Source organism: Sus scrofa, chromosome 4, assembly GCF_054392235.1.
Source record: "Sus scrofa isolate SSC_HxYL_T2T_F1_AM1 chromosome 4, Sscrofa_HxYL_maternal_Yorkshire_Landrace_v2.0, whole genome shotgun sequence".
NCBI lineage: Eukaryota > Metazoa > Chordata > Mammalia > Artiodactyla > Suidae > Sus > Sus scrofa.
Window position 1 is genome coordinate 117,864,936 of NC_139386.1, and position 20,006 is coordinate 117,884,941.

At 38.8% G+C, this 20,006-nt stretch overlaps 1 protein-coding gene across 1 annotated transcript in view; it reads right to left on the minus strand.

Annotated features, from left to right (window-relative positions):
• Positions 1–2,812: 2,812 nt before the first annotated feature.
• Positions 2,813–20,006, minus strand: part of PRMT6 (protein arginine methyltransferase 6) — a 44,325-nt gene continuing 27,131 nt past the window's right edge. The window contains exons 5-8 of the mRNA XM_085020448.1: positions 11,939–12,056; positions 10,825–10,929; positions 5,029–5,195; positions 2,813–4,257 (exon numbers count right to left, since the gene is read on the minus strand). The gene's annotated coding sequence lies outside the window, so the exon portion shown is untranslated. The remainder of the gene's footprint in view (positions 4,258–5,028; positions 5,196–10,824; positions 10,930–11,938; positions 12,057–20,006) is intronic.

Here is a 20,006-nt window from a genome sequence, read left to right on the forward strand (position 1 = left end):
ATTCTCATGGCATCTTGTGATGCCCATATTATGATGCCAGTCCTATTTTATTACAACTATGCATGAGTCTATATCTCCACTGAATTATAAGCTCCTTGAGGACAGGGACTTTGTAGAGCATAGCAGTTCAGAATGCAGGCCTTGCGTTTTAGCTGTAGCTTCATGTCTTCTGGGCTCTGTGATCTTGAGCCAGTTTATTTTGGCTTCTCTAGAAAATGGAGATATTGTCAGTACTTATCTGAAGATTAAACAAGTGCCTGAGGCATAAGATGAAATCAAGAAATGCTAGCTTTTTTTTTTTTTTGCTTTTAAGGGCTGCACCTGAGGCATATGGAAGTTCCAAAGCTAGGGGCTGAATTGGAGCTGCAGCTGCCAGCCACTGGCCTACACCACAGCCACAGCAACACAGGATCCAAGCTGCGTCTGTGATCTACACCACAGCTCACGGCAACGCCAGATCCTTAACCCACTGAGTGAGACCAGGGACTGAACCCACATCCTCATGGATACTAGTTGGGTTTGTAGCCACTGAACCACAGGGGAACTCCCCAACAATCATTTATTATATTACAATTTTGTAGGTCAGACATCTAAGCAGAGTCTCGACAATTTTCTACTCCTTGTAGCATCAACCAAGACCAGCTGGTCTGGAGGATCCAAGATATCTTCCTTTAACTCTGAGATTTTGGTAGGAATGGCATGGAAGGAAGACTGGGTTCAACGGACTGAGTGCCTACACACAGTGTTTCCACCAGCCAGTCTCAGGGTGGTCAGACTTCTTACATGTTGTCTGGCTTCCCTGAGAACAAGAGTTTCAAGAAAACTAAGCAGAAGATGCACACTGTTCCATGAACTGGCCCCAGAATCCATGCACTTTCATTTCTGCTCCCTTCTATTGGTTATAAGTTCTAAGACTAGCTCAGTTGAAGAGGAGAAGCATCAGACTCCACTCCCTGACAGAGCAGTAGCAAGTCACATTGCAGAGGGGCCTGTGGGGCAAGAGGTAGATTTGTTTCCATTGTTGGAAAATACAGTCCACCACAGTACTGCCAGTTGTGGAAAAGAGTGCCAGACAATCAATACATGAAAAATGGATGAACGAGAGGTGCTAGGGAAAGGGAAAAATGTAGAACTCAATCTTTGTTCTTCAGTATATTTTAACTCTGTCCTTGGTAGCTGTTGAGAATCAGAGCTATTTAGCCTGGGTCTGTGTAAAACTGAATCTTCTTCTTCTGGGTCTGTGTGAAACCCATCTTCTCTTCCCTTTTATCTACCAGAATAAATCTCAGTGCATTGGGTTTTGAAACTGGAAACAGAAGTGTTTGTTTTCGTGCACTGACATCCAGCTCTCACCTTTTCCTCCAGCCACTCCCTCAACATATCTACCATGTTTCAAAATTTAATTAAGTTTTGCTATCAGTTGTCTTACTAGTGCAACCAAAGAGATGAAGTCTTTATTTTATAGGGAAAATTATAGGGGGTTTAATTATCTCTATGAATGTGAACTAGAACTTTAAGATAATTAAACAAGTAGTATCATAAAATGTTCCATAAATCCAAAATTATTACTTCAGATGAATGAAAACTAAAAATCAATTGATCTAGAAGTCTTTGATAAAAATTGCTAGTATATATATATAAACCTTAGGAAAAATACCCCTCATGCCTGTTTATGGAGTCTCCTGCTCATGTGCCAAAATGATCCCTAATCTCTGCCTTCTGATGGGGAAATATACTGCTATACTGCGAGAATATGTATTCTCAGTTCATCATTATATACAAAATATTATTGAGTCTGGAATTAAACATTTTAAAAAATCGCAACAGCAACAATAGGGAATGCTGGCCCAAAGATACATAGTCCATGATAAAAGTTTGTCCAAGTAATGGCACGACAACCTGAACTCTAACGAAACAAAAAATAATTCTTTCCCAAATTGAGTATGGTGCCGTTCCCAATGAAAACAAGCTCCAGTTTCATTATTTACATGCATTGGATAGCTGAATCTTCATTAAAATTTGGAATGTCTTGCTGAGCTGTGGATAAGCCAAGACTCTAAATTCCAGATTTTCCTTTCTCCTGGACCACAGCCCAGCTCACTGAAGTGGAGAGTTGCATTTATTACAATTCAACTGCACCTAAGGGACTGAGCAAAAGAATATGCATTGATTTACTGTGACTATTGGCTGCTATGATTTGGCGGAAACCAAGGGGCACAGAAAATTATACTTTTTAAAACATCTATTCAAGCAAACGCAGGGGCAAGTAAACCAGTTCAGCTGTGTGAAATTTAGTTTTATGTTTTGTTCAGTTATTTGTTTTGTGATTTAATCTCTTAATTTATCATTCAAAGTATATGTTTGTGAGAATATACATGCTTGAACTTTCCATTGATCCTATCTAATTACATTTAAATATAAATGAGCATAAAAAAATCCCTGAATGAAATTTATTCAAACAATAAAAATGGGTATACCTGATTCCTGAATGAGATGTAGTCAAACATTACTGAATGCTTGAGATTTAAGCAAGCAGACATAATTCTTCGGTAGAAATTATAAAGCAACCCAACCAGGTATCTGTTTAGTGGAAGTATTGGCTATGCAATAAATGTTGAAGAAATTCCCACTTCTACTCACTGGTCTTTGAACTCACCCCTGGAGTTAACTTACACGGGGCATGGAATTCTTGTCTTCCTTCCTGCCTTGGAACAAACACCAAATAGTGAGTATCTATCAGACATCTCACCATTAAATAAATTGAAGATCAATGAGCACTGGTTTGATCTCAAAAAAAAAAAATCTCTATTCATTTTCTTTTCTTTTTTTGTCATTTGTTTAGTTTTTCCAAAGACTCGAGTGGATCTTTAAGATACAGAAAACTATTCATTAACTCATGAGTGTATTATTTTGATTATGTATTTAGAAAACATTACTAACTTCTATTATATGCCAGGCATTCTGGAAGATACAATCATTACTCTGAGTGTCAAATTATAAACAAAAGAAAGTCATTAAACTTCAGTTGCTCACATTGGGGGAGACAAGTAATTACAGGCAATTATATTGTGTTCTATGTGATAAATATACAGTATATACACTCGAGACCATGCATTATGCCATGGAAGCCAATAAGAGAGGGAAACCCACTCTTTCTCTGGAGACTTAGGGAAGACGTTCTTAGAGAAGGTGATAATATGTGGGAAGGAAATATGCTTTGTTTTTATTTTCTGTTTTGTTTTTAATCATAAATTACACATTGCTTAATAGAAATGGTCTTTATTTATCCATCATTCTCACTTAGAGTGTTAACATTGGGTTGCAAACTTCCTACCTCTTCATCATCACTATTGGAAGGAAATGTATACAAATTATATATGGGATTTGTCTGCTATGCAGCATAATTTGATTTTTGACATTTTAGAAATTAGTCACTTGCAGCTGAGATAAAGGTGAGAATAGAAGAGAAAGCTGTAAAGGAAATCACAATGGCTTTAAAAAACAATCACCATTTAACTCATTGGTTCTACAGTGACAGACCAGGGAACCAGGTCACTCTACACCATTTATTTTATTGGTAAGATCTTCCTTAAAGGCAATTCCTTAGGTGGCTTTTTCAACAAAGCAGTCCCCAAGGCAATTCAATTAACATATATCTGCCAATGGTGATACTACTTGTTGTTATAAAATATTTTATATCCATATTTCCATTTATTTATTTTATGAATATTTATTAAGAGCCACTGGGTCAGGCTCAATTTTAGGTGCTTGGAATCCGTGCAGGAGGATGCTAGTAAGTGTTTAATAATGGCTGGGGTGGGGAGAAGGTTGATGTGTAGCACTTTCTGTTTTCTCTGGTGTAAATACTCCCATGACGGATGATTTCAAGTTACCAATGGGCTGTCACTGAATGAGGAGTTGGGAAAAATAAAGAATCGACTTCTTTGTGAGTTTCTGAGAGCTGACCACTGCATACACCAGTGAATAAAATACATGAAGAGTGTATTTTATTCAAGAAGCTAACACTGTGCATGATGTTATTTAATCCTTGGGGCATAGCCACTCCCTTCTGAAATGTTAACTATACAAATTAGGTAAGAGGAAGCACAATCAGAGATGTTAAGTAACTAGCATTAACTCACCCAGCTAAGACAGTGATGAAGCCAGAACTCATTTCCAGAGTTTCTGATTGGATGACTATGCTTGTCACATTGTGTAACCAATTCCTCATGATGGCTCCAGGCAGTGTTTTGAACACTTCAGGTTGTGATTTGGTCAACATCAAAAGAAGGAAGAAGAAATAGAATTTTTAAAAAATCAGAGTTCATTATCTAGTATAAGGGATTTGTATTGTTTATGAAACTTTTTTACTTATGAGTGTGTATGATCATGAATTGAAATTTACTTCCTCCTTTAGACTGTAGTCAAAATAAGCTTAAAAAACAGATTTATTGGAGTTCCTGTGGTGGCTCAGTGGTAATGAACCCGACTAGTATCCATGAGGATTCGGGTTCGATCCCTGGCCTTGCTCAGTGGGTAAAGGATCAGGTGTTGCCCTGACCTGTGGTGTAGGTTGCAGACGTGTCTCAGATCCCGTGTTGCAGTGACTGTGGTATAGGTTGGACACATCTACGGACTGCAGCTCCGATTCAGCCTCTAGCCTGGGAACTTCCACATGCCATGGGTGCAGCACCAAAAAGACCAAAAAAAAAAAAAAAAAAAAAATCTTATTGACATAGTTCTCCTAGAATTGCCTTTTAGTTCATATGTGGTACAGGGGAAATGCCCAGAGTGTAAATTTTGGGCATCCTAGTAATATGGGTGTCATCTCATGGGAAAGCCTCAAAAACAGAAATGCAAACTTGAGGTCAACGGGGGTAGACTTTGTTCTACCTTGAGTCCTTATTTAGCCCTTAATTATATCACCAATTACTGTCGGAACACTCAGATAAAGCAGGGGAATGGTGTCAGTTGCAGAAAATAAGCCAAGGCCTCTTGAAAAAGAACATTGCAGGCTTCAATATTTACCTCTTCCTTTTGTTGTTGATGTTATTGCAATTGCCTGTTGTTCTTCAGTGGTTAGCAAGAAAAGTATTTAAAGAAAAACTGAAGCAAGAAGGAACAGGAGAGGCTGTCAAGGCTATATCCACCGTGTGGTGAGTTTTGAGGAAGGAAGAAGAGACTGGATGATGATTCTGGAAAAGAGAAAACAAGAGCATGGCTGAGCTCTGCTGTCAAAAGGGGAGAAGCAGAACAGGAATCTGGGGCTGAGCCTGACTCCATGTTTGTGATTCACAGTTGACTTGACTGTGAACTTCTTTGTAACTGTACTTGACCAGTTTGGACATAAAGTGAACACCCAATGAATTGATTTTTGAGAATATTCTGATCATAAATCTATGAAGGACAGAAACTTGGTCTATTTTGTCTCTCACCATCTCTCCTTTTTTTTTTCCTTTTTCTTTTCAGGGCCAAAACTGAAGTATATGGAAGTTTCCTGGCTAGGGGTTGAATCAGAGCTACAGCTGCTGGCCTAGACCACAGCCCCAGAAACACAGGAGCCAAGCCATGTCTGGGACCTACACCACAGCTCACGGCAACACTGGATCCTTAACCCACTGAGCGAGGCCAGGGATGAAACCCGAATCACCATGGATACTAGTAAGATTCATAACCCACTGATCCACAACAGGAACTCCCTCCCAGCCATCTCTTCAACATCAAGTTAATAATAGCTGCTCCATAAATAATTATTGATTGAATAATTGTATGGCCTGAATAAATATAAGGAAAGAAAAACTTAGAAAACTTTGAATTTATGTTTTTAATACATCCATGGGCTATGTGTTTATTATTGATGGTAGAATACTAATTTCTTTTATCTTTTTCTGGCTTTTTGTTTTCTAGTTGTGGTTAGAATGTTTTTAAAAACATAGCATTGATATAGATACTCTAACAGTTTTCTACAGCTGCTGTAACAAATCATCACACACTTAGTGGTTAAAAATAGCACAACTGGGAGTTCCCGTCCTGACGCAGTGGTTAACGAATCCGACTAGGAACCATGAGGTTGTGGGTTTGATCCCTCCCCTTGCTCAGTGGGTTAACGATCTGGCGTTGCCACGAGCTATGGTGTAGGTTGCAGACGTGGTTTGGATCCTGCGTTGCTATGGCTCTGGCGTTGCTATGGCCGGCAGCTACAGCTCCGATTATACCCCTAGCCTGGGAATCTCCATATGCCGCGGAAGAGGCCCAAGAAATGGCAAAAAGACAAAAAAAAAAAAAAAAAAAAAAAAGAAGAAGAAGAAAAAATAGCACAACTGTAAGAAATTATAGTTCTGGAGTTCAGAAGTGTAGATTTCACTGGGTCGAAACAAAAGAGTTGTCAGGACTGTATTACTCGCAGGAACTCTAGCAGAGCTTCTGTTTTCTTGCGTTTTCTAACTTTTATTTCATTTTATTTTGCTTTTTGGGGCCGCACCCATGGCATATGGAGGTTCCCAGGCTAGGGGTTGAATCAGAGCTGCAGCTGCCGACCTACACCACAGTCACAGAAATGTGGGATCCGAGCCATGTTTGCAACCTACACCACAGTTCACAGCAACACTAGATCCTTAACCCACTGAGCGAGGCCAGGGATCCAACCCACATCCTCATGGATACTAGTTGGGTTTGTTAACCACCGAGCAACGATGGGAATTCCTAGGTTTCTAGCTTTTAAAGATTGTCTGCGTTCCCTGACTTGTTGCCTTCTTCCATCAGCATAGCTAGCAACGGCCAGTTAAGTTCTTCTCATGTACAAGAGTCTGATTCTCACTCTTCTGCCTCTGTGGTCCAAATTTAAGGACTCTTATAATTTCAGTGGGCCTGCCTGGATAATCCAGGATAATCTTCCTGTCTCAGGTCAGCTGATTAGCAACCTTAATTCTATTGGCAACTTTAATTCCCTTTTGCCTTGTTACCTAATATATATGGACAGGTTCAAGGGTATTTAGGCATCTTCATGGGATCATTATTCTACTGACCATAGACACCAAACACTGGACTGAAATTATTGTTCTGTAGTCATCTATCTATCATTAAATTCAGTAATAGCACCTTATCTTTCATTGACTCCTCCATTCAAATCTGAAATTTGGACAGAGTTTGAGGGCCTCGAGTCACAGAGAGCCGGGCTTCAGTCCTGGCTTTGCCTCTTCTAGTTTTGTGACCTTGGACAAGATAACTAGACTTTCTCGGTGTCATTTTGTGGCTGTGAAATGGCAGCATGTGTTACAAGAGTTTTGTGAGGAATAAAGAAATATGGGTAGAGGAGCTATATATAATTTATAAACCTATTAAAATATTGATTTATTCTGTTAGAAGAGAATAGAAAGAATAGAAGAGGAGCTAAACCTGTTGGTTCTTGTTTCTCTTGCCTCGGTGATAATTAATGTCTACTTTAAAGGTCTATCTGAAGCCATCTGGAAAATTTTGTCAGAGATGGAGATGGGGCTGCTCAGCGAAGGGAGGGAATGGACGCGCGCTTTGGAGAGGACGATGGAGGGGGCAGACTCTGAGCCTAGGCGCACACGAGCACGGCTATGCCAGTAAAGGAGTTTTGTTTTCCATTTGTACCAGCACGCTAGGGTCAGGGGGACCTCAGTTGGTGATGGCTACCTGTGCCAAGGGAGGTTCAGATCCTTGACACAGATTTCCAGGGTCACACCTGGCACAGATGTAAAACATGCACAGACCCTGAAAAGGACCAGGAAAATCTGGGCAAGATGAAGGGTTGTTGAATTGTGGGAAGAGGGGCGGTGGATTTAAATCTTTTGGAAAATAAATGCATTGGATATTTCTTCTGTTATTAAGTCTTGGACTATATAGGAAACTAAAAATATAGTAGCTATGACTTAATTAATTTTCAGTCTATGTGATCTGATTTGACTCTTTCCAAATACTATGCACGCTAAATCAAAAGTAAAAGGAAAAATCCTACACCTTTGTATATTTTTTGTTTCAATGATCTTAATAAGTAAGACTTTTAAAGAGCTAAATGGCGAAAAGTTTTTTGATTTTCATTCTTGACGAAAAGAGTAAAGTAGTACTCTTTTTTTATTTGAAATCTTTACTTTCATTCCTGGCATTTGCTATTCTAGTGTACTATTTGCTATTCGTTATAATGCAAAAGCAACATTTCTGAAAGTCTTACTCAATATGATGAAGAATGTATTTCAATGACTCAAAATACACTTACTCTATTTAACCAAAGCGTGTATGCATTTTGATAGTATTTTAATTTTTTAAATGTACATTACTTATCCAACCAATTGGAACTATTCTACTATGCATTTATTTATGAAAGCTTTTAAAATTCCAAATGGCTCATAATGGCATATTTGAAACTACTAGAGTTGATGCTGTGAGTGAATATTAAGCCTCATAACCCAAATGAAAAGCTGTTATTGCAGAACACTCAGGTCACTTTCTAGAGCATAATATCTCAGCAAATTTAAAGACATTTTTTCAAAATACCAAGAAAAATTAGACGATATGATGACAATTCCTTGGCAAGCTTAAACTGTTAAAATTATTCTTGAACCATCCTACTGGAACAGATCAACCAAACTCACCAACATTTATTAGCATTATAATAAATAAACATTGATTACGGCAATAAAAATGCCATAAGAATTTTAAGAGCCAAGAAAAACAATCTTCTAGATAAGGAAGGAAAAAAACAACAACAACACTCTAGATATACAGCTGGATTACTCTAAAAAGGGGAGGAGGTATAAATCTTTTCTATGGGTTCAAGAAAGACAGTCATACGGTTAATATGGTGCATGTGGTTTACCACAAGACAGACTCTGAAGCATCATACTCTTCACTGGTTTTGTTCTACATAGTAAATAATATTTCATTCATTAATATTTATAGTCCGTGAGCCATCTTATTTCACTTTTACTAGAAAAGTAAACTGTTTTCTTGCTGTAATGTATTTTTCCAGAAATTCTTAAATTTAGTTTTAGAGAAATTTGTGTACAACTTTCACTCCACTTGAATGCTTCTTAGAGAGATAAAAAGTGCCACACAATGGCACTAAATCAGTGACTCTCAAACCAGGGGCATTTTTGTCCCCGGGGGACATTTAGCAAGGTCTGGACATTCTGGCTGTCAAAACTGGATTGGGGAAGTATTACTGAGACCTAGTGGGTAGAAATCAGAAATGCAACTAAACATCCTACAATGCCTAGGGTGCCCCCATAACAGGGAGTTATCCAGCCAAGGATATATGAATAGTGCCAAGATTGAGAAACTCTGCTCTAAAGGTAAAAAAAAAGGCAACAAAATCCATAGATATGTAGTCAGTTGCTAGTAAAGACAGTTAGTTGGCTAGAAAAACATTACTTATAGAACACCCCCTTGGCAAAGGGAGGTGTTAAAAATTAAATGACCTCTTCCCTTGAAGGTTTTAAAGTTTTAACAAAATAGTTGCTCTAAAATTGTTTAGCCTGTCCAAAATTTTGTCTGTAAATGTAACTGAAATACACAAACAGCAGAAATAAAAAGCATATATCTACACAACTTTGTACATAGCAAACTCTCAATAAATAATTATCTAGTAAAGATTTATTCAGTGTTGTCTTCTTAGAAGAATCAAAGTCACAAAAGTGAATATCTCTGAAATTGAGGGGTTTATATTTTAGTCAGACAGTCAAATAAATAAATGCAATTAGAGGGGAGAAAAGGCTGCAGAGTAAGGTAGGTGGGGGGCAGAATGTAAGGAGCATGGTGTGATGCAGGAGTTTACATTGAATTTTACAGGCAGCGGTGTTAAGAACTGCTTGTTGTGAGTGTGGGGAATGGCCTGGACTGATGGGGGGATATCACTAGGGGTTTAACAGCCAGGGAAGAGATGTTATGGACCTGAGCTAAGACAGGGCTTGAGCATGGAGGAGAGTGGGCAGGTATAAAGATAGGAATAAGGGAATTCCCGTCATGGCTCAGCGGAAACGAATCTGATAGTAACCATGAGGATGCAGGTTCAATCCCTGGCCTTGCTCAGTGGGTTAAGGATCCGGTGTTGCCGTGAACTGTGGTGTAGGTTGCAGATGCGGCTCAGATCCTGTGTTGCTGTGGCTGGGACATAGGCCAGCAGCTGTAGCTCTAATTCTACCCCTGGCCTGGGAACTTCCATATGCCTTAGGTGAGGCCCTAAAAAGACAAAATAAATAAATAAATAAAATAAAGATAGGAATGAGATTGAATTGCTTGAACTTAGTGACTGATTAGCCAGGAAAAGGAGAAGGAAGAGTAGCATCCAGGAGGACCCCAGGCTCAGGATGGGTGGAATGAGTTGCTCTTCACTAAGACAGAAAATAAATGGGCAGGAGAGTTACAGGGGAGTTTGCTCTTGGCAATCTGAGTTTGAAATGCCTTTCTGACATCCTGGGGGTGGTAGAAGCTATATGTGGGTCTAGAAATCAGACAAGAGAGCTGGGCTGTGCTGGGAGAACATTCTCTATGGATCTGTAGCATTTCTGCATCTTTCAGGCAGAGATATTCACAGATTTTCATACCTTTTCAAAGATAATTGGTGTAGGGGATAGCCTGGGAGATAGAGACTGTATCTCACTTCGGATGACGAGGCGTGTTATTTAACTTTAGAGCACAGTTTGGTCAGGTATGCTTGCAGCCCGTTAAAAAAGTTTGGGGTTTCCTAAGCTTGGGTTTCTTTGTGGTGCAAACCCATTGTAGCATCTACCTGGACCTCTAAACAGATCCCCCATGGGATATGGGTGGGAAAAGGGAACTGGTGTGAAAGTGAAGCTTACTCACCTTGCTGCGCTGTGAGTAATAAAGTCCTTTGTTTCTGACCCAAGAGCCTTCTGCCAGCATCCATGAAACTGGTAAAACTGCAAACTCTTCATGGTCCTTGACAGGCTGGTAATGGAGATAAGGGAATGATCAGAAGAGTGGCAGTAACTGAAGTCTTCAGAGTGTGTAAGATCTCTCAACGCAAAGAAAAGAAAGGGCTTCTTCAACCTGAGATGCATAACATTTCCCCCGTTTTTATTTCACTTCTTTTAACTCTGGTACTTCTTGCCTCTCTCCCTGCTTTCATTCCTCCGTACCCCTCTCCCTTTCCCTCTATCTTCCTGGCACATAAGTCCAGTAGGCATTGAGAGCAGACTGCATCTCTTTCCTTCATCACGGGAAGGAGTGATGGCATCCTTTTCCCCTGGCCCACACAGTTTTCTCAGAGAAACTGCCGTATCCAGAGTTCAGAACAGGCCACCCCACCATGATCTCATTGCCTGGCCATGTAATAGATGGAGATGGGAAGATAAGCTGCTTCTGCTTAAGAGGAAGCTGATGATAACAGCGCATTGCAGGGAGCATTCTGAGAAGTCATTTCAGGAGAAACGTTTGTTTATGAGGGTTCCAGAGAAAATATCATTTATTAAATCTTTTGATTTCCCTAAATAGATATTATAAGAGAACAAGAATATTTAATCTGTTGGAACATGGGAAATTAACACATTTGTTTTTCCCCCTTTTCTTTGCTATCCTGGGACTGTTTCAGATAAGCCAAATTTCTATTTCAGTGGTGGGGGGAGAATACATGGGGCATGAACCATAAGAAGAACTTTGGAGGTGAGAGAAACGCAGTTGTGGTTTTGGAGATGGACTGGTCCATAGATGTGATGCCTAAACTTTAGGGACTAATTCCAGTCAAATTTTCAAGAAGTGGGAAGAGAAGGAAGAATTTGATGGGCAGACATAATGAAGATACACTGAATAAGAAGCTGAAGGACCTTCCGGGGTTGAGCCTTGGCCCACCATCCACTCAGCTTTCAGTCAAACAAGAGCACCTCAGGGCTAGCCAGGGACTACAGCAGTTGAATCTCCCGAGGCTTTAAAGAAAATCTTTCCTTTATGACACACTTACCTTTACTTGGAATCCCCAGCAAGAGTCATGGTCATTCACGACACAATCTGTGTGTGGTCGTCCCACCCTCTGTGGTCACCACTGCACAATGTCCAAGGTCACAGCACATCTGCAAGCCCTAAGGGAGAGGTACTTGAGCTGGAAGCATCGGAGGCAGAATCACTCCAAGATTTTCTTTTTTGAAAGAGGGGTAGTTTAAGTGGGCTTGAAAGAGGGGTAAGTGCTTATTTCAGAACAAAAAAGAGCATGAATGTAGATTTTTTTTTTTTAATGGTATAGTTACTTTGCAAAAAAAAAAAGAAGGTGAATAAATCTGAAGCGGTGTGATTCTCTTGGTAGTAACTAGAGAATTATTTCAGTCAATTAGAGGATAATTATATTACATAGAGGGGAAATTAGTGATTTCACTTCTGCTTTGCCAAGTTACAGCATTGTTCATCCCTGAGTGCAGATTTATGAAATGAATTTAGGATATTTCAAGGCATTGTTAAGTGCGGGATGTTATGTGGTTAGCAGGGATTCTATATCTGTGGAGTTACTCCCCACAAAAAACAAAACTGAAAAAAATTACTGATAGAGCAGGGGGGATATGTAGCAGTTAAATATCTCTAGAGGAAAAAAATAATTATTTTCCTCTATTGCTTTCGGGGAATAAAACAGTTATGTAAGGTAAACATTTCAACAAGTAATATTATAGTACCCCCAAACAAATGCTTTCCAGGAAAGTATGCATCCCCCTTTCTGTATATTTGCATCAAAATACAGATCTAACTTTCCAGATGCTATCCTTGAACCCTGGAGCAACATTTGCATATTCAGTTCATGTTTTTTCGGAGCTTAGACTATACATAAACTATGGCCTATGCAGGCCTGGGATAAGAATGCCTGTTGTAAAAATATGGACCCACTGTTTTTGCAAATGTGCGTCTGGATAAAAGCTGTCAATAACTATTCATCAATATGTTTTATTGCCCAGTTTTCTTTCAGCATATGCAGTTCCTGTAATGTGTTGTGATAATGCTGGTTTAAAATAGCTATGATTCCAGTCAGTTCACATTAACAGTAAACAAACAGACTGCTCAGCGAAGGATAGATCTTCTTTTCCAATAACCCAAAAACGCCGCACAACCTGCTATTATAGATATGAACACCTATAAAAACCATCTTCTGTGAAGGCTAATTTTATGTCTCATCTCGACTGGGCCACACTGGCCAGAGAGCTGGTTAAACACCACTCTGGATGGTTTTTGTAAAGCTGTTTTTTGGATGAGATCAATATCTAAGTTGGTGGACTTGTGGGTAAAGTTCATTACCTTCCATGAAGTGCATGGACCTCATTCAATGAGGTGACACCCTTAACAGAAAAAAGACCAGCATCCCCCCAGGCAAGAAGGAATTCTGCTGGTGGGCTAACTTTGGATTCGAACAGCAACCCTTCCCTGAGTCTCCAAACTGTCTGCTTACCCCATTACATTTGAATTTGCCAAGCCTCCACACAGCATGAGCCAACTCCTTAAAATAAATTTCTCTCTCTCTTTCTCTATAGATGATATATCTATAGATCTATCTCTATCTATCTATCTATATCTATATAGATAGATCTATAGATACATGTCCTGTTAGTTTTGTTCTTCTAGACACCTGTGACTAATATACCTTAAAACTATTCAGAGGGGGAGGGAGTGGGAGGGATCGGGAGCTTGGGCTTATCAGACACAACTTAGAATAGATTTACAAGGAGATCCTGCTGAATAGCATTGAGAACTTTGTCTAGATACTCATGTTGCAACAGAACAAATGGTGGGGGGAAAATGTAATTGTAATGTATACATGTAAGGATAACCTGACCCCCTTGCTGTACAGTGGGAAAATAAAAAAAATTATAAAAAAAAACTATTCAGAAAAGCCACTCTATTAATGAAAAATTTTAAAGTGGGAATTCCTAGAATGTTCAGAGTAAATACAAGATTAAAAGTACCTTGTTTTTTGACTTACAGGTTAAAGAAGAGGGAAAAGCGTAAGATAAAGTATGTTGACTAACCATAAATGCCAAGGATTTATTCCTGTAGCAACTCCATCAAAGACCTGCTCATAAACTCCCCTTTGTAACCAGTTGTATTGAATACTTATAGGTGGCATATACTTTATCCTTGAAAAGGGAATGTCTGAAGGAAATAAGGAAAGCTTTCTTATTACAAAAGAATATTAAGATGTTTAATAAGCTACACACTACGTAATATGTGTACCAAACATGAAGTGAAGACATTTCCAGAAAAGATGCAGAAATAAGAGAAGGCTTAGATCCCAGCCCACTAAAATGTACCAAAATTAATAAAATAGGCAATAAACCTGAAATTAGGAATTAGTTTCAAACTTAATAACACAAACTATATGGGACATTTTTTAGGAAGAGTAAAAACTGAACAAAATTGAAAGTAGACATTGCAAATTGACATAAAATAATTCTCCCAAAGGGAGTGATTCATTTTTTTAGAAAGTTAGTGAAGTAAATCTGGAAAAGTCCCAATAACATTTTCCATGTTGGAAAGAGGTCTGAAGGTAAAGATGCTAAAGAGATGATGGTAAATGGAATTCTTTCTTGATTGTGATAAAGATGATAAAGAAATCTTTTCATTAGAAATTGAGTGTCATGTGATTTAGACTCAGTATGTATGCTCTGTAAAGAATTCCTCCAAGTTTTCAGGGAAGGCAAGAGGTTTACCTGTAAAAGAGTAAAAGAAGTTTGTCCTGACTTTTCCTTAGCAATAATGGAAACCAGAAAAGCAATTTCTATGGATGAGGAGATGTCAGTAAACGGTTGGATGTATAGTCTACAGCTTACAAAAGAGGTCTGGTGTGGAGCTGGAAATGCCTGCTATCCATCTTCACCTGAATTGATTGCTGTAAAGAGGAATTATAGGACAGTATTGCCAAGTCAATCATCCAAGTCAAAATTCCAGATTTTTAAGTGAAATCTCCTAATCTGTAACTATTTGAATCTAAGAGTGAAGTTAAAAAGAAAAGTATTTGGGGAGTTCCCATTGTGGCTCGGTGGTAAAGAACTTGACTAGTATCCATGAGGATACGGGTTCAATCCCTGGCCTCGCTCAGTGGGTTAAGGATCCTGTGTTGCCATGAGCTATGGTGTAGGTTGCAGAGGCAGCTCGGTTTCTGCATTGCTGTGGCTGTGACGTAGGCCAGCAGCTACAGCTCCAATTTGACCCATAACCTGGGAACTTCCATATGCCACAGGTGCATCCCTAAAAAAAAAAGAAGAAAAAAAAAGAAAGAAAATATTTGGACACTGACTCATGACTGAACCAAAATATAGGGAGCATTATTTTTCAGACTTGAGAAAAGAAAGAAGAAAGAGAAGGAAAAAAGGCCCTAAACTGAGTGAACTTTAACAACCATTAGATTTGTTAGGACATGTATACCCAACTTGATCTATAGATTTAATGCACTCTCAATCAAAATTCCAATAAAGGAGTTCCCACTGTGGTTCAGTGGGTTAAGAACCTGATATAGTATCCATAAGGATGCAAGTTCAATCCTAGGCCTTGCTCAGTGGGTTAAGTAAGGGTCTGGTGTTGCTGCAAGATGTGGTGTATGTTGCTGGGATCTGGCATTGCTGTGACTATGGCGTAGGCTGGCAGGTGCCGCTCCAATTCAACCTCTAGCCCAGGAATTTCCATATGCTGCAATTACAGCCGTAAAAAGAAAAAAAATTCCAATAAATTATTTTGTGTATATCAACAAACTGATTCTAAAGTTTATGTGGAAGGGCAAAAGACCCAGAATAATCATTAGTATACTGAAGAAGAACAAAGAGGACTGATACTTTCCACCTTCAAGACATACTGTAAAGCAACAGTAATCAAGACAGTGTGGTACTGGCAAAAGAACAGATGAATAAGTCAATGAAACAGAATAGAGAGCTTAAAAGTAGGCCTACATTGATTAAATAGCAAAGGTAATACAACAAAGCAAAGGTAGTCTTTTTGATCAATGGTGCTGGACTAACTGGATAGCCACAAATGAATTTAGACACAGATCTTACATTCTTCACAAAAATTAACTCAAAATGTATCATGGACCTAAACATAAAACATAAAACCATAGAGCTCCCAGAAGATAACACAGGAGAAAACCTAGATAATTTTGGGTATAGCAATGACGTTTTATTTATTTATTTATTTCAAAATTTTGTTCTTTTTATGGCAACACCTGTGGCATATGGAAGTTCCCAGGCTAAGGGTCAAATTGGAGCTGCAGCTTCAGGCCTACACCACAGTCACAGCAATGCCAGATCCGAGCCGCATCTGTGACCTCAGCTTGTGGCAATGCAGGATCCTTAACTCAATGAGCGAGGCCAGGGATTGAACTTGCATCCTCACGGACACTATATTGGGTTCTTAACCCACTGAGCCAAAATGGGAACTCCTGATGATGACATTTTAGATATAACATCAAAAGCATAATCCATAGAAGGAAAAACTGATAAATTAGACCTCATTAAAATTAAAAACTTCTGGAGTTCCTATTGTGGCTTAGCAGTAACAAACCCAACTAGTATCCATGAGGACGTGGTTTGATCCCTGGTCTTGCTTAGTGGATTAAGAATCTGGCATTGTTGTGAACTGTGGTGTAGGTTGCAGATGCAGATCAGATCTGGTGTTCCTGTGGCTGTGGCATAAGGTGGCAACCGCTGCTCCAATTCGACCCCTAGTCTGGTAACTTCCATATGCCACAGGTGTGGCCATAAAAAGACCCCCCCCCAAAAAAAATTTAAACTTCTGCTCCAGAAAAGACACTGTCAAAAGATTAAGAAGAAAAGCCACAGACCAGGAAGAAACATTTGCTAAATACATATATGATAAAGGACTGGTATCCAAAATTTACAAAAAACTCTTAAAATTCAACAATCTGATTTAAAAAATGGGGCAAGCACCTTTATAGACACCTCATTAAAGACATACAGATGGGAAATAAGCATGTAAGAATGTTCTCCACATGTCATTAGGGAAAGGCAAATGAAAGTGAAGTATCACTACACATCTGTTAGAATGACCAAGAGCTGGAACACTGACCACAGCAAATGCTAGGGAGGATGTGGAGCAACAGGAACTCTAATATATCACTGATGGAAATGCAAAATGCCGTGGCTGTTTTGGAAGACAATTTGGCAGCTTCTTATAAAATTAAATACGTTGTTTCCATACAATTGAGCAATTGTGCTCTTTGTATTTACCTAGAGGAGCTGAAATTTATGTTTGTAAAAACCTACATGTGGACATTTATACCAGGTTTATTTTATTTATTTATTTATTTATTTATTTATTTATTTATTTATTTGTCTTTTTGCCATTTCTTGGACCGCTCCCACGGTATATGGAGGTTCCCAGGCTAGGGGTTGAATCAGAGCTGTAGCTGCCAGCCTACGCTAGAGCCACAGCAACGCGGGATCCGAGCCACGTCTGCAACCTACACCACAGCTCATGGCAATGCCGGATCGTTAACCCACTGAGCAAGGGCAGAGATCGAACCCGCAACCTCATGGTTCCTAGTCGGATTCGTTAACCACTGCGCCACGATGGGAACTCCAGCAGGTTTATTCATAGTTGCCAAAACCTGGAAGCAACCAAGATGGCCTTCAGTAAGTGAAAGGATTAATAAACTTGGGTAACAACCAGACAACAAAATATTACTTGCTGCAAAAAAGAAACGAGCTGTTGTCATGAAAACATACAGGAGTCTTAAATGGATATTACTAAGTGAGAGAAGCCAATCTGAAAATTCTATACATATGGTAGAATACTATGTGATATTCTGGAAAAGACAAAGTTATTAAAATAGTGAAAAGATCAGTTTTTGGAAGGTCGTGGGTAGAGAAGAGAAGATGAAAAGTAAAGTCCAGAGGATTTTTAGGACAGTGAAAATACTCTGTACGATAGTTTAACGATGGGTACATAGCATTAGCCATTTGTCAAACTCATAGAAATTACAACACCAAGAATGAACTGTAATGCTGACCACGGACCTTGGGTAATTGTGATTTGTCAATGTAGGTTCATCAGTTATAACAGATGTTCTGTTCTGGTGAGTAATGTTGGTAATGGGGGTGGCTATGCACATGCAGGAGAAGGGAGTTTAGGGGAAATCTCTGTACCTTTCATTTAGGTATGAATCTAAAACTGCTCTAAAAAAAAGTCCTTTTCAGAAAAACAAAAACATACAAAGCTGCATTTATTAAAAGTGTAATACTGGGACAAATAAATAGAACAATGGAAAATAGCTTAGACAGTTACCAAATCAATCCAAATTTGGGGAATTCTGACATGGTGGCATTAAAAATGAGTGAGACACAATGGAATACTACTCAGCCATAAAAAGGTTTAGGTTATTGCAGCCCAGCCAGGCAGGCCTTGTCTGTTTTGTTCACAGTTTTATCCTTCACCTCTAAGCACTTAATGCTATACCTAGGACACAGTAGGAACTCAAAACAATAAACATATTTCCATTAAAAATTATTAGTTCATACATTCAGACTATTTGGAAAGCCGTAGTGTGCAGAAGCTATATTTTGATGTTACTTTCCTCTTGGGCTGCATTTGCTCTGCACTATCCTAGACCTTTCCTGGGATTCTACTGAGTGCCCTAAAGTGGCCGGGGTCAGTGACTCTCTGGTCTGAACCCCTTGAATTGTCATCCTTTCTCTTCAATGTCACTAGCTTAGTCTTTTGGTTATTCAGCCAGTGACCTTGATACTTGGATTTCTGGAGAACATCATTTTGTACAGTAAAGTTTACCTTGTAGGTCTGTTTTTCACCAACGGCAGAGCAGTCTTTGATATTGGAGGAAAACTTATAGTCCTATTATTTTCTCTTAAAGGGATCAGTTTCTTTTCTTTCTTTTTTTTTCCTTCAACTGTCTTGTTCAGAACATCACTTCCAACCTCCTTCGAGTCCCTAAATGTCATGACTGCTCACTCGTCATCCAAACTCTTCCCTCTTTATATAACATCTTTATAATTCAGAAAGGTTAAAATTAAATAACTTAAAATTAATTTTTATTGAGTACTAGTACATCTAAGAAATTGTTTTAAGCAATTAGGAACATAAAAAATAGCATAAGAATAAGCATCAACCTTTGATTAACAACTATGTAGCTGAACACATCCAAACAGAACTAGTTGTATCAAGAAGTGTAAGAGAAAGGAATCCCACTGGGAAGGAAATGACTGCTGATTACCCAATTTAGAGGCAAATAGGAAATATGAGGTTACAGTTATTTTTTCTTAAATGGGACAAGAATTTTCAACAATTCTGTCTGTTTCACTGAAAATCAATGAATTAGAAATTCACTAGCAAAACAACAGCAATAAAACTGTTGAGTCTACCAGCATTAACATAGGTGTCAATCTGTCACTTGAAATTTTAAAAATCAGTGATGTACTGAATGAACCTAAAATGTTTTGGGCCCAGATCTCTGTTTCTAGTGACCATTAATCAATATTTTTGTCTTCTTACAAAGTTCTAGATGCCTTAAAGATAGAGAATCTCAATCTATGCTTGTTGAATTGAATTGAATCTTGCTGGAAGTGAATTTTCAGTAGACAAAGTGGGTAGATTTGGAATTTCCTCTCAATGATTTACTAAATGCTCCAACTTTTTGTATATTTCTATGCTTACCCATTCAAATTTAGCGGCATTAAGGATAAGCTGTAAGTCAAAGAATCTCAATAGATTTGGAGATAAAACTTTATTATTTTTAATAGTTATTTTCCCAATGCATTTTTTTTCTACTGTACAGCATGGTGACCCAGTTATACATACATGTACACATTCTATTTTCACACATTATCATGCTCCATCATAAGTGGCTAGACATAGTTCCCAGGGCTACACAGCAGGATCTCATTGCCAATCCATTTCAAAGGCAATAGTTTGTACCTATTAACCCCAAGCTCCCCAACCACCCCATTCCCTCCCCCTCCCCCTTGGCAACCACAAGTCTATTCTCCAAGTCCATGATTTTCTTTTCTGTGGAAGGGTTCATTTGTGCCATA